A 15,611-nucleotide genomic window follows, 5' to 3' on the forward strand; every position below is an offset into this window, starting at 1 on the left:
CCCAGAACGAGCTGAGCATGTCACCAATTGTACCGAAAACTTGAAAATGAAATTGTATCAACCCTTTTGCTGCATCTTTTTATGTTCATTCTCCAACATGGGTGGATATTTCTCATTTTTAAGCATGTAATCCCTTTTTCGGTCTTCCTGAAAATTTACCAGCATGATGAAAGGGTTTTCTCATTTTCATAGTACTTGCCCCTTGTTTCTAAAGGCTATTTTTGCATAGTTTTGTGTCTGGTGAGTCACAGGACCACGGAGTGGCAGGGACAGGCAGAGGAGGAGCAGGAGGTGGCAATCCCAGCCAGGCTGAGGGCCACCCTGTGGTGACGGGCAGGCTACCCTTCGTCCCATCGGGGATGAGAGCCAAATCGAGATAGAGGCCCATCCCCAACCTCTCACATAGACACCGACATCAAAGAGTCCTCGGCTGCGTGGACTGAATGGCTCACAGGTTGGCGCCCTGACCCCAGGGTGGCGGTACCGGAGACGGGGCCTTTACGACGGTGATCACCGTTAACTGAGGCCATAAGGCGGGTCCTGATCCAACAGGACCGGTGTCCTCATGAGAACAGGGAGGGACACCAGGCATGGACGTGCACGGAGGGAAGGCCACGTGAGGACACAGTCAGAAGGTGCCGTCTGCAAGCCACAAAGAGAGGCCTCGGGAGAAACCCAGTCCACCGACACCCACATCTCGGGCTTCCCGCCTCCAGACCTGGGAGACGACGCATTTCTGTCGCTTGAGCCCCCGTCCGAGGCGTTCTGCTGTGGCAGCCCCAGCTAACACGGCGGCAGGACGCACGGCGTGCCAGGCGGGGAACCATCCCAAGGGCACCGCGCCTTACGCAGGGTGCCGGCCTCACAGAGCCACGGCAGCGAGCTGCCCCCTCCGCACCCCCAGGGCAGAACTGCGGGCGCACTGGAGGAGGGCGAGGGCCAAGGGCAGAGCGCAAATCACCGGGCCGTGGAGGAGCACGGCAGATAACATCTGGAGGTGAGGGAGGGATTTGGCAGGGTGTTTTTACAGTCTTATTGGAGAAATTAATTCAAGCTGGGCTCTGCCCAAGCACTCCCCTGCGGGCGGGAGCGGGAGGAAGGGCCGTAAACAAGGCGCACTGATAAACGGCGAGCGCTGAGCTGCAAGGAGGTGTCCAGCGGGCGCTCTGGGATCGAGTCTTATTTAACGTCCTCATTACTGATCTGGAAGGAGCAGTAAACAGCACATTAATTAAATTTCCAGATGATACTAAATTTGGAGGTGCTACAGAAAGTCAATGAGGACGGAGAAACTACACAAACGGGGTCCTGGAGAGGTTAGCGAGAGGCGTGGGAAGCAATGCAGGATCCAATCTCAAAGCAGGGAGGCCAATCGAAAACTCTCCCTGTGTTCTGGAACTCCATCTAATTTCCATAAGACTGTGTAAAAAAAAGCAGAGGCGATGCTCCCGCTGTCTGGACTCCCCTGCTACTCGAGTCCCCACACCAGCGTCAGGAGCCCAACAGAGTGCGCAGCGCTCGCACGTGCCCCTGGCCATCAGAGCTCTCCTCACCCGACACTCAAAACCCAGAAGCCAGAATGGGCTCAGGGAACGTGCCACCCCGTGACCCCAGGCTTGCAGTCCAAACTCAGGAGGGGACTTGAACGTATAAGGCCGCCGAGCTCACCTGCGACCTGTCCAGCCCGGTTTGGAAAGACGAGACACCCCGGCACAGTCTGTTTCCAATCACGGCACTCAGAGCCCAGAGGAAGAGGGTCAAAGGACTCTAGTATGTCCTCGAAAAGGACAAGAAGGAACTGAGACACTTGGGACTTAACGTAAGCAACAAAATACTTGGGCCTATAAAATTTAAGTGCATTTCTAAAGAGATATAGGAGACAAGCGTTTGGGATCTCTACTCTCACTGGCCTCTAAACTCCAATATTTGAATGCCTTTACAAACATCGCTCAAAAGTGACAATGACATTTCCATGCTACACAACAAAAACCAATAATAAGAAAACATTTTTATAACGAGGAAGCTTACAAAGTTCTTGCCTCAGAAGCAAAATCCTCGGAGCCTAGTCCCTGTAGGCCGAGCTGCACACGCCTAACCTGGCCCTGCTGCTGCCCGGCAGGCCACCCAGCCGGTCCCCTGGCCGTGAAACGCACGCGCGAACAGACTCCCGCAAAGCGTGAGCCCCGGGGCCTGGCACACGGGCATTACGTGGGAGCTGCCACTGCCATCGTCTCCGTCACTGTCGTCGTCATCATCACCTTGTTTCCTCACGTGTAGCACAAGGACCATAAAAATGATAAAGTCAAAAATACCAGGTGACCTCCCTAAGCACCCACCGCTGGCAGTGGAGCTGCGGCCTGCACTCGAGTCTTCCGATGCCTCCTCGGCACCCTCCACGCCACCAAGCACGGGCTGCCACCCGGGCCGCTTGTCCACGCCGCGCCCTGGCGTGGTCCTCCTCCCTCCTGCGGGACGAGGCTGCACCCTGCGCGCCCCGCTCCTGGACACACGGCCCGTAGGCAGCCGCCAGCCACTCTGCCTCCTCTCACACACTGAGGTGGGCGGGCAGACAAGCGGGTGGCGGGCCGAGAATTTATTTCTCTTCACTAGGCTATGCTGTATTTATCATTAACCAGCAAACTATAAATCAGAATGTGCAGCGATGACACTCACAGTTTATGGCGATAAGATTTGGTATTCCATGCCGCCCCAGAGGAAGACTCATTGAATTGAAGCAATAGCTTGTTCCCCCAAATCACAGTCGATAGCACTCAGGCGGACTGACACTTTACACAGTCTCCTGTCGCTCACCAAAGTGGCCCCAGCGACCTACGTCCATGTGAATCCCAAACCAAAGAGGACCAGAAGAAATACGCCTTCCATCATCTCTACAGCAGGCCATTCGACTTCAGCTCCGTCTGGGCTGACGCCTCCCGGGTGAAATGCTCTCCGGTGTAAAGTGCGGTTAGCCCACACCTACTCCAGAGACGACAGGTCAACTATTTTTGCTAGCCACAAAAAAATAAGAACCCCCAGAATATTTCAGTTTAAAATGGAATACGAAATGTTTTCATTTCAAACCACATGTTACTTGGTTTGGTGTGAACATTAAAGATAAGGCCGGCGCTGTCGGGATGCTTTTACGAGAAACGTCTGGAGAGGGCAGGTGGGGGCCCCGGTCGGAGCCCCCGTCACGCGGAACGGCAGCGACACCGGAGAGGTTCCCGACCGGGGAGGGCTCACGGGGAGGTTCTCCAACACCACAGCTCCCTAGCGATGATTTTGTGACTTCCTTCTCTTTTCAAGGTGCTATTTCTTGGCACCGGCATCATAAGAAAATTTAATTCTCACCTTTCCTAGCTGAGCACCTATACCCTAAAAAAATAAAGGAAGTATTCAATCTTTTAACATCTGCACAGAAAACACAGCAAACATTAATCAGAGACACGCAGCCAGGGTGCCTAGAGACGGCAGGACCCTGTGTGCAGCAGAGCGCCCGCCAGCTCCCTCTTTGATCAAGCAGCACTTGAAAACGAGCAGGAGACGGGCCCTAATTTTTCTCGCTGCCTCTCACAGACTCCACTCTTTCAAAGGAATCACAATCATTTTATCTCAGGATTCTGGTGTCACAAAGAGGACCCTTAACATACTCTTTTCCAGGAAAAACCCACTTCTCACAGCTTATTTTCACAATGCAAAGTAACCATTTAAATCCAAAAATGCGATTTTCTTCTAATTTGGTGCAGAGGTAAATGGGAAGCTGTGGCTTTAAAGGAAAACAACTGTGTGCTGAGCCGGTGATACAGTTTTTGCTAAGATCAGAAACCCTCAGCGGACCCGCCACCCACCTAGCGCTGCAGAGGAAGCAGACTAGCTGGAGTCACGGCTTGGAGGCGTGGGGGGTGACGAGGAGACAGCGGAAGGCTCGAGTCCGGGCCGCAACTCCACTGCCAGGACCTCGAAGCTACAGGAACCCAGCTACAGGAAGCTACAGGAATCCCCGGAACCACCTTGTTCTGCACCTTCCTTCTGCGGCTTAAGCAGGACCGCCCTGCCCTGGAGCGGGCGAGGACCCCGGAGGCCTCTCCACCGAGCTATCCCGCGAAGACGCCAGGGCCCCGGGGAGGAGAAGGCGCAGACACCGCACTCGGTCACTTGTTCTCAGCAGTGAAAGCCCCCACAGCCCACCACGCCACCCAGGGCCGCACGCGCTCAGATGGTGTCAGCTGCTCTCAAAGATGAAGGTTCTGGCAGCCAGCCACCGACAGCATCTGCGTCCCAGGTGTCAGAGGTGAGTCGCACCCTCACGTCTCGGGAAGATGTCCCAGGCCCAGCCGAGGGCAGTCCCCAGCAGAGCCAAGGCCTGGGGGGCACTGCGAAGCCCCCTCTCCCCCAAGGGGTCAGAACAGCGCCCCTCGCACGGCTTTCCGTGGTGCCTGGGCTCTGGGGCCGACGGATCTCAGGCTGCTCCCGCAGCGCAGCAAGGACCCTGACGCAGGGTCACGCCACACCTCCCGGCTGGGCTCCCCAGTGGCTGTGTCGCTCGTGGCTGCCCCCCTGGACCCGGTGCCTCAGCCCAGGACTCAGGGTGGTGTCTCCACCACAACAGAAACTCAAAAAAAACTTTTCGAAAGTGTAAGTAACAATGATGTCTAAAGTGGGAAACAGAAAAGGGTCTGAGCCATAACCGAGGTTAAACTGCCCTTTTTTGCAGATGACAAAAATGGAGCCTAGAAAGCTCAAGTGTCAAAGGTCACAGCATTAACAACCTGGATGGAAGTGGAGACCATGCTCCTAAGTGAAGAATCACAAGGACAGAAAAAGAAACACCACACATACTAACTTTTAAACTGGAACTAATGACCACCCCTCCGTGTACACGTATGGTAGTAAAATTCAGTAGAAATCAAGCAGGTGGGGAGGACGGGGATGGGTAAATTCACACCTCACAGGTACAATGCACACTGTCTGGGTGATGGGCACACTTATAGCTTTAACTCAAACTGTATGAAAGTCGTTATGCAACCCAAAAGTTTGTACCCCCCTCATATTCTGAAATTTTAAAAAAAAAGTCACAGCACTAACGTTTGGCAAAATCATAGGGCAAACATAAGTCTCCTAAATCCACACCCCAGGGTCTTTCTGACCCAGCACTGACTGCAGTGCTAACCTGGTCTGCAACTTTGGATGGATTGGTTAGATTCACAGAGCCCCTCGCAGGTGTGCCTGCCTCGTCGGAACACAGAGCTGCACGCACAGTTAGGGGCACGCCAGAGCCAGGGTCCCGGCACTGGACACGTGGCTCGAGGAAGTCAGAGCCTCCGTCTCTTCCTCAGTGAGACGGGGACTCGATGAGCCGGCGCTCACTGAAGTGCTCAAAACGGCCTGGCAGGGTGACACTCAGCACGCCGGGGACGTCCTTCCTGCAGTTGCTGATGTGGGCAGGGACACGTTGCTATGATGACTTCCATCAGCTTAAATGCAAGTCACCACTGTCACCACCAGATACATAAACCAGAAGTGGTCAGCGTTATTGAAACGCAAGAACATTACAGCCCCATAACCTCTGGCTCTTTCTGGAGATTCAGAAATTGGCAAATCAGCTAACTTATACCACAATTCCTTGCTGTATTAAAAAAATAAAGGAAGCTACTGAAAATAAATAAATAAAGCTGCTGAAGAGAATACATAATCTTTCAGAATTATAAAAATTATATGATTTCATTGCATATTTGATACCATCCCATACAGGCACGTCAGAAAGTCTGAGATTGGAAGTTTTAGGCCTAAGAAACGGCGTCTCCGGGCAGACCAGCAGTCCCCACGCGGAGCACGCTCTGACAGGGTCTCCGGGAACGGCCCGACACGCTGCTCCCTGCCCTGACGGCCACTGTGGGCCCGACACCCGCGCAGGAAGTTCCTTAAACCCTCTCCAAGCCCCACGAGCTCTCCGTTCCCCACTGGGAGTGGCCCCGTCCGCCGAGGATCGCCGCGCCTGTGGCCTCTCGATGCGGGCTCACGTCGTCAGCGTCCTCCGCGGTATGTTCAAAGCTCCTCCTCACAAAGGAGAAGAACCGTGTGCGACAGTCTGCGACCTAACAAGGTCCCAGACACGAAGCCTCGCGGAGCACGGTCTCCGGGCGGGCCACCGGGGCGTGGGCCCGGCCTCCAGCACTCGAGCACACACCCAGGCAAGTCGCGGAACCGCCGCAGAGCCCGTCCCCTCATCTGGAACTGCGGGGTTACTGTCGGCGTCTGCCTCCTGGTTTGGCTGGGACTAAACGACCGATCCGAGGGAGGAGCTGAGCCGCGTCCGGCGGAGCCTGCGGACAGGGCCGGCACCTGCTGGCTGCGGCAGGTGTGCCTCTGACGCTGTTTCGAAGCAGCACACAGCAGACACCGACCTGGAAGTTCTCGCTACATTTGGGAAAGAAAAGAAAATTAAATAAATGGCACTAGTGTTAAAACAATGGCGGGACAGAACAACAACGTAAGGAATCACATAATAACAGTCGCCAGCACTATGATTCTCAAAGCAGTTCGTGTATATGGGCTTCCCGTGATCCCAACCCCAAAGCAGTCAAGGCAGACATGCTTCCTCCCATTTTGTAGATGAGAAAACTGAGGCTCAGAGGCAGTGGCAACGTGTCTCCAGGTGCTGCGCAGTCTCCGGCTGCTCTAGCCCAGGAGCCCCCAACATAGCCCGCTGCCTCCGGGGGCAGGGCCAAAGGCCGCCTGCCAGGGACACACAGCGGTGCCCGCGGTGCCCGTCAGGAATCACGAGGCTGTTCCCAGGCCCCAGCCCAGCCTCGCCACCTCCTGGAGGGGCAGCGACTGCATGTGGGGACACGGCACTGACGCCTAGGGTTCACGCTGCGTTCCCAACGTCCCTCCCCAGGACGCCGTTCTCCAGCCTGGAACTCCGGCCAAGGCCGTGCCCTGGCCCAGCATCTTTATGCAGCCGCCCACACCCCCGAGAATTCCTCCCTCGGACCCTAACTCACGGTCAGGGCAGGCAGGCGCAAGGCACACCCTGCCGAACGCTCAGGTTCCGCCTGCCCGTGGCATCTGCCGCCCCTCGCTGTCGCCGCAGGCGTTTCTGGGAGCCAACCACCCCGACACTGCACTGGGCGCTGTGTGTCCGCGAAGCACGTGGTGACCTCCCCCGGCTACAACAACCAGTCCCTCTTGCGCTCCCTGGACCCAGGAATGACAACCACAGAACGTCCTCGACGCCCCAGTCGCCAGAATGAAGCGGAACGAGGGAGACCGTGCAGGTCCCCGGGGTGCAGACTCCAGGGCCCCGGGCGTGCCTGGCACGGGTGCGCTGAGAGACCCGGCCCCATCAGGCTGGAGCTGCAACGACGCGAAACGCAGCACGTCAGGTTCCCACGAGGGGCAGGGCCAGCTACGAGAGCCACCACGCTCAGGCCACGGAATGGCCCCCAGGAATTCAGGAAGCCCGAGCGCCCAGTCCGGATGCGACTGGCCAATCAGGGACCTCCTTCGTGCTTCTTTTCACCATAGGCAGTACTGCCCAGAATATACACACACGCTGCCCGCACCTGTTGCCAGGGAGGAGAGGAAACGGGACCAAAGAGGAAAGCCACCGACCAGAGGGCCCGGCTCTGAGCTCACTGCAACAGCAGAGGTATTGGGCCCCTGCAGCTGGCACCACTCTGATCACCCCGTATCCCAGATACGGTCCCCATGTGCCCTCATCCAGGCCCACTGTGCAGACCCCGCCTAGCTCTCTGGGGTCACAGTCGGAGGTGAACCCACAGATGGGGGGAATCCTCCCGCCGGAGAGAGGCCAAGGAGGGATCTCAGGAGAGGGCACAGCCTGTCGGCTCAGCCCCTGGGACGAGAAGAAGGAAATAGAGACAGGCAAAGCTGCCGAGAACCGGGGGGGCACTCGGGGCGCTGCCGAGAACCCGGGGAGCTCGGGGGGCGCTGCCGAGAACCCGGGGCGCTCCCTCGACCTTCCGCTTGAGGGAGCCCCGAGAAAGGGCTGTTTTCATCACAAACCTTCCCTGTGCTGGCTCAAGCTTCCCTGCGCGACACCTCCCTGCCCCCAACCCCAACAACAGAGCATCCGTGTCCTCAGGAGCCACGGCAGTGACGAAGGACAGAGGAAGCACATCCCACGTGGCCAGATCCTCGCCAACTGCCACGTGTTTGCATAACAGGGCCGGAGGCCCTCAGCTAAGGGGCCCTCTGGGAGCCTGATGTTTTATTCAGGAGAGTCCTGTGAAGTCTGCATCCTGCGTCCTAACATATCTACATTCATTGCAGGCTACAAATGCTTTCATCACGTAAAATCAAATAAAACTGACGCTACAGAAAGATGCACCACATTTATCCCGTGGATTCAAGCACGCCGGGCACTCGCCACCTACCCTGGAGGGCGCCGGGCCCGTGCAGGAAGCGCGAGTGCTGACGGGCTCCCCGCTGGCGGGTGCTGCTGATGGCCCTGCCGCCCGCGAGCCGGGGCACGTACGTCAGCTGCTGTTCTCAGTGCAGACGAGGCCGGGCCGCGCCACCGCCCGCCACTCCTGGGCGCCAGGGGCGCGGCCCAGCGCGCGGCGCAGTCCAGACGCTCAGAGCCCGGCTGTCCGGGCCCGTCCCTGCAGAGGGCACAGACGCAAGGCCGCGGTACGTCCACCCAACAGCCTCAGGTTTTCTCACCATTTTCTTTTAAATAACGGTGCTAGTTTCATCGTGCCCACTTTACAGATGGAAGCCCAGAGGTGACCTGCCTGGTCCAGCATCAGAGAGCGAGCAGCCAGCAGAGGGAAAGACAGGTGCACGCCTTCCAGCTGCCAACCGTGCCCGACCCCTCCCGCCTGCGCCGCCCGGCTCCACCTGCACGCCTGGCGCGGTGACAGGACGTCGGAAAGCAACTGGGCCGTTTCACACGTGGCTTCCCTCTTTCCCCTTCCGTGCGCTTTGACAGTGGCTCTCACTAAGTCACAGGACGCCAACGAGGGACACAGGGCAGCGTGTGCAGGAGACAGCGAGACAAAGGGAGGAAAGAAACCTGCCTCGGGCCCTGCCTCCTCCCGCCAGCACGCCGCCTCCGTGGGCGCAGGCCACGGCGAACGCAGCTGTTCAGCTGTCACTTTCCCTTGCGTCCCCTCCTGCCGCTTTACTCCGGGCTCTTAGCACCACAGCCCCTGAACAAACCCACTGCACCTTCCTAAATCTCCCCGAGACGGCTATTTCAGTGCACTTTAGCTCAGCCAATTCCATCTGTCAATCCTGTCTGAGTAGCGGCTACCCCTCACAGCAACACGGCTTCTCATCCAAACCACGCCCCGTTTCAGAGGAGGGGGTGCCAGGACGAGAGGCCAAAGCCATGCCACCCCCACGAGCCAGGGCGCCCGGCGCAGAGACGAACCACGCGCGCCCGGGCCCTCCGGGGTGTCTGGTCCACAGGGAAGACGCGTGAACTGTGACAATAAACACAGACGTGGCCTGGGCAGAAGTGGCCGTGTGTGTGGAACACAGACGCGGAGACCCCGGCCAGGGCTAGGGAGGGGCTTCCAGGAGGAGGTGACCGTGTGCTGTACTTCTTTCTTTTTTATTTCTTAATAAATTTTATTGTTTAAACTTAAGGTGTGCAACGTGAAGCTACGAGATACAGATGGATAGTGACAAAGGTTACTGCAGTGAAGGAAATTAACATGCCCATCTCATCTCGCTAGTTGCTAGTTTTTTGTGTGTGGCAAAAGCGGCTACAATCTACTCATTCAGCAAAAATTCCGAATCCAATACACCTGCAGTCCCCAGCTGCAGACCGGTGCCCGTCCGCGGCCTGTTAGGAACAGGGCCGCCCAGCAGAGGGCGAGCAGCTGGCGAGCCAGCGAAGCTTCGTCTGCACTTACGGCTGCTCCCCACGGCTCGCATCACCACCTGAGCCCCGCCTCCCGTCAGATCAGCCCCTGTTTCTCATCTCCCCCACATGGACCGTCCAGCTGCAGGAGAAAAAGCTCAGGGCTCCCCCTGATCCTGCGTTATGGTGAGTTGCGTACTTATTTCATCACATATTACAATGCAGTGCGATGTATCAAAGACTTACAAGGTCTGTATGTATGGCGAACTCTGACACCTTTTTCTACATGGATGATGACAATTTAAAAAAAAAAAACAAACTTGAGCTTTCCTTTCTGATAATTTTACATGAAAAAATGCATCACTCTGAAAGCAAGACGACGGACTGTGCCCAGGGTGGAAGGTGTCTCGAGAGTACTGTTCCAACCCTTGAGTGACAAGAGAGATCTTGACAGCAGTTGGCAGCACACATGTACGTGGAAACAAATCGGGGAGGGAGGTAAATTTGAGTATCTGACGGCTCTAAAGGTGGACACAGTGACCAGAAATAGACGTCACGTAAATCCCCGGAGTGACCAGGCTTTTTCCTGGTGGCAACAACAGAGCTTTCAGGGGTCCAGGTCTCCTCCAGCCCTGAAGTTTCACTTTTGTCTGCAGGGGCTGGAACCCACCCTTCTCAGGAGCCCACCCACCACCCACACCCTGCACACCCACCGCCAATCCGCTGCCATGCGCCAGCTGCTATCAAGGTCTCTCTTGTCACTCTCGGGTTGGAACAGTACTCTCGAGACACCTTCCGCCCTGCGCACAGTCCCCCATCTTGCTTTCGGAATGATGCATTTTTTGTGTAAAATTATCAGAAAGAAAAGCTCAAGTTGTGTTTTTTTTTTCAATCTTCATCATCCATGTAGAAAAAGGTATAAGAGACTGTATATATGACTCCCCCCACAACTCCGAGAATGTATTTTTCAGCCATCACAGAGAATGGCTGACAAAAGATCAATGGAAGCCATAAGTCCCTATCAATAACCCGTGACAATCTGTGTCCGTCACTTAGTCTTCACGTGAACAGAGATTTAAAGTAGGATAGATAGATGGGCGCATAGTTTGATCTGAAAGAGTTGGAATTTTTCGGTTACTTTAACCTACTGCAAATTTTCTACCATTTCTAAGGCACTGCGGAAAGAACCTCGCTGCTCCAGCAGACTTTTGCCTGCGAGTGGGAGACACATAGGTTGTGCAAGGGGAATTTAACACGGCCTTGCCCGCCACCCCTCCTAAGTCCAGCCATGAGGGGACAGAGGAAGGTTTTCTGGCTTGCGTTTAATAAACCAAGTTGTGAGTCCATCCAATTTTCCTTATTTATTTACAAGGCTATTGAGATATTTATTCCAGCATGCGCGCGTGTGTGTGCGTGTGCGAGTGTGTGTGCGAGTGTGTGTGCGTGTGCGAGTGTGTGTGCGTGTGTGCGTGTGCGAGTGTGTGTGCGTGTGTGCGTGTGCGAGTGTGTGTGCGTGTGCGAGTGTGTGTGCGTGTGTATGCCTAAGAGTTCTACCACATCGCAGACTTCAGTGGAGTCTTTACATCACAGATCATGTAAACGTTGTTTATGACAAACCAAGATTCCTAAATCAGAGCAGACCCCTCCAAATGAATTCTGCCCTGGACGCTCTCCTTGGAGGGCACTTTTCTATGATTCCTTTCTCCTTTCCTCCCCGTGAGATCCATGGAAAAGAGTGTCAGGACACCCGTGGGGGACAAACAGGTTTGAAAGAGGACACCTGTCTGCCGGAAGCTCCTGAAACTCGTGCACCTGCCCCTCCCCACCTGTGGCCCCACTTCCCACGCGCTGCCCGCCGCCACGCCACTGGGCGTGCAGCTAAAGGCGGGTGTCAGAGGGCCTCAGCCTCTTGACTAAAAGATGCTGCCGCTAACCAAAATATCACGCCAACTAACCGAAACAAAACAGAAGGGGCAGCAAAAGAGCAGGGATACAAGAGAGCACACGTTGGGGCTCCAAGGACATTAGACACGGGCACGTCTTATAAACACGCACTAGTAAGTAAGCTCGAGAGGGGAAACACGCAACACACACCTGCGAGGAGCCTCCCCGGCCCAGGCAGCGACAGAAGCGCTGCTGGAAGATGAGGAGGACCTGGTCTCGACAAAAGATCATTATCAGGAGGTGGCAACTGAAACAATACCTTTTAATCCAGGTTTGTGGTGCTTTGGGATTTCATTCATATTTAATTTACTGAAACACAGAGGCCTAGCGATTTATAGGCAAGCGAAGTACAAAACACGGAGCAAAAGAGTCTGTGTGCAAGACACATTAAGTCCCTCTGAAACGTGTCTTCCGTATGACACTGTGCACAGCAAGCCTAGATCTTTAACTCCAGGCTCTTCTAAGGCCTCTGAACAGGGCAGTCTGTACCTGGTCCCTCGAGAGTGACTGTCCCCCCAGATGACTTGATGTAGATTAGGTGCGACACTGGGAGCGGCTTCCAAGGGCAAAGAGCTACGGTTCCGCACGAGCCTCGAGGCTGTGCTGCTCCCTCCTTCTCGGAGCGGGAGACAGAACTCGGCGTTGCACGTCGGAAAACAGCCCTCCGTACGGATGGAGTCTTTCAGTGCTGCCTGTGCCAGGAACAAAACAGAATTCTCGGAACCCAGACGTGAATGTTGCGAAACAATTTTGTCTTTCTCCCTAGAGAGGTTGACCGATTAGGGAGATATTTAACAGAAGGTCTGTGCTGCCTCCACAGAGCTGGTCTCCGCAAGCCCCTGACTCGAAATCGAGAGAGTCGGGGTAACCTGAAGGAAGCAATCGACTTACACCTATGAATAACCAGAGCAAGATGAAGCAGTGCTTGGTGACTGTATTCGTTTTCTATCACTGCTGCAAACTGCCACCAATTCAGCGGCTTAAGTCAACAACCACTCACAGTCTCCAGAGCTGAGGGCCGCTGACAGCCAGCCAAGCCACGGGCGCTCAGTCCGACAACCCCAAGAACCGGACTATGCCAACAACTCGAGCCCAGATGGGGACGCAGCCTGGCCGGTGCCCGGATGGCAGCCTTGAGGTCCCAGGGGAGGACATTGTTAAGCCGTGGAAACTGGGAGAGAAGCCATACATGCTGCTGTAGGCTGGCGTATTTGTAGTCATTTCTCGTACAGCATGTGACACTATGGAAGTGGCTGCCACTCTCACGAATGCCCAGATGTGGGAGGAGCTCTGGATTCTGGCAGCGGGTGGAAGCTGGGAGGCTTCGGAGAAGCAAGAGAAAAGCGTAGCCTGCCCGGAACTATTGGGGGAGGAGGGCGCTGGCGACCTGGAGCCAGGAAGCTGCAGTGACTCGGGGGCAGTTCTGTCCCTGGCGAGCCGGTCACACACACACACACACACACACACACACACCCACGCACACGCACACACACACATACACACATGCACACACGTGCGCGCACACAGGGGTTTCCCAGCTCAGCGGGGCAAATGCGACAGGAGAGGCAGATGGAGGGAAGAGCTGTCAAGTAAAAGGAACGACAGCTTTGAAAACAGCCTCTCCAGATGGCAAAAGCTGCAAAGATTAAGAGACTGACTGTCAGGAGAGTGTGTCCCAGAGAAGAGGTCAAGGCTGGCCACACAACTTTTGTTGAAACCCTGGGAAGATCACAAGGTCAGAGTGCAGTCACAGGGAGGGCGAAGGAGCGTCTCACAGATCCTCTGTCAGACTAGAGGGCAGAGGGTGAGGGTCAAGGGTCAAGAGTCAAGGGTGGGCTCCCTCTGCCATCTCAGCAGGAGGCCCAGCTAGAGAAGGGGTCATCCCTAAAAGATTTGTAGTTAGACTCGTGTCTAATAGGGTAAGTCCCCATGCAAGCCACCAAAGACCTATAAGATTCTTGGGAATTGGTGAGAATTCAACAAGTGGAAAAAAAAAAAAAAAAAAAAGATTCTTGGGAAACTTGTTCTGGCCGAGCCACTGCCAGCTGGGACCAACAGGGACAGAGAGGGGATGAAACAAAAGGCGGACCCCCTTTGGACCCCTTGGACACCCTCCCTTTGGACCCCCAGACTTCTCTGGCAGGAAGGAGGCCACCAGCCCGGCCCAGCCGCACACACCTGCGTGCCGCCTTCCACGGAGGGGGAAGGATGCTGTAGAAGGTGAGACAAGACCCAGGGCCTCCCACAGGGACCTCAATGCACCAGCAGTGCCTTGTTTCCTTCTGTTCTCCCGTTTGAATGGAACACCGACAGCTGCCGCCCATGCCCGGCCCACCGCCGTGCGCTGGGTGTGTGGGGCGATGGCTGCTCTGGTGCCACAGGTCAGCGGCAGAGAGGAACTGTGCACAGGAGCTGCGCCCGACAGACCACACTGCACGTCGATCTGCACCCACATCCTACCCGGTTGGTAAGCGCCGGGACTCCGGATGCTGCTGCTGGCCCAGACTCTAGGGAGCGGTGGCGTGCTCTGCACACTCAAGGGGCAGGGCACATGGCCTGCGGGTGACTGCTCGGACATGCCCTAGGGAGGCCACGGCGTAGGCCCCGGTGGTCACAGCTCTTATAGCCCCTCCCCGAGTGCCGGCAAGACCAAGGCCCTGCCTCTGACCGGCCGGTGGCAGTAAAGGTGATGGGACACTCCACGACTACGGCTCATGACGTGGCGAAACCAGGGCATTTGGGAGAGGAAACCGAGGTGGGCTGACTTTGAGTTCATCAAAAGGGGGCTTGGCACAAAGAGTGTGAAAGCCTCCTTGCTAGAACAGGACCATCCCACCTTCACAGTGGGAAGCTTCTGGTTCTCTCCAAGAAAGGAAGGTTGCAGCCTCCCTTGAAAGGGGCGGGGCCAGCACTGGCCTAGACGAGCGGAGGCAGAGGAGCCGCAATGCGGGGCACGGGGCAGCGATGGGGACAACACGCAGGGCACAGGGCGGCCTCCGGGGACGGCACCCAGTTACCAGCGGGAAAACACTGAAAACCAAACACGTGTGTGGGGGGAGGCAGGACGCCACAGGCAGTGTTTGCCCCTAGTTGTCACACAGAACAGCTGCCTACGATGTCACCATCTCAAATACACGGCTGGGAAGGCTTAGGGGGGGCCATCAGTGGTCACAGTCCAGGGGGCAGGGCTGTCTGTCCCCGGAGACAAAGACACACAGAAGAATGGCCAGGCTCGTCCTGAGCAGGTCGCTCCTGATGACAGGAGGCAGAGGAGTGGAGCTGGGCTGGGGGACGCCTCCCCGTGAACGGGGTCCTGCCACGAAAGCTACAAACGAGAGATAAAGGGTACGGCGGAAAGATCCTTCAGTAAACAAGTGACTATCTAAAAGAAAAAAGAAAGGTGGCTGTAAAGTTAAAGCAGTTAAAGTAGAAAGAAACTTACACAGGAGTCTAAGAAGCAGAGAGCCGAAGCACAGAACGCTCTGGAAGCGAGGCACTGAGACGAAGGCGAGACCGAATGCATTAAAAGTATCCTAAAAAGCATCCCGGCATGTGGGACAAAAGGAAATGTTTTAGAAACTACATATCGAAAAGACACAAAGACTTTATTCTGGCTTTATTCTGGTAAGAGAGAAAGAAATAATATAGGTATTTTTTCCCAAAGCCAGAACTTGAAACACAGTTATGACAATGACTAAACGAGGTGCACTGAGAGTCAGTGCAGCGTCTCAGATGTTTGCGTGGATGTAAATGTCACCAGTCCCAGAGGTGGAGCCCAGCAGCAGGTGGAAGATGCTACCCGGGTGTATTAACACACAACTTGCATGTGTGC

General features: G+C 55.7%; 1 protein-coding gene across 2 annotated transcripts in view; it reads right to left on the bottom strand.

The window, feature by feature from the left end:
• EIPR1 (EARP complex and GARP complex interacting protein 1) overlaps positions 1-15,611 on the bottom strand; it is a 132,197-nt gene that overhangs the window by 94,235 nt on the left and 22,351 nt on the right. The window lies entirely within an intron of this gene.

The sequence above is a fragment of the Microcebus murinus genome, chromosome 3, assembly GCF_040939455.1.
Source record: "Microcebus murinus isolate Inina chromosome 3, M.murinus_Inina_mat1.0, whole genome shotgun sequence".
In the NCBI taxonomy this organism is placed as follows: Eukaryota; Metazoa; Chordata; class Mammalia; order Primates; family Cheirogaleidae; genus Microcebus; species Microcebus murinus.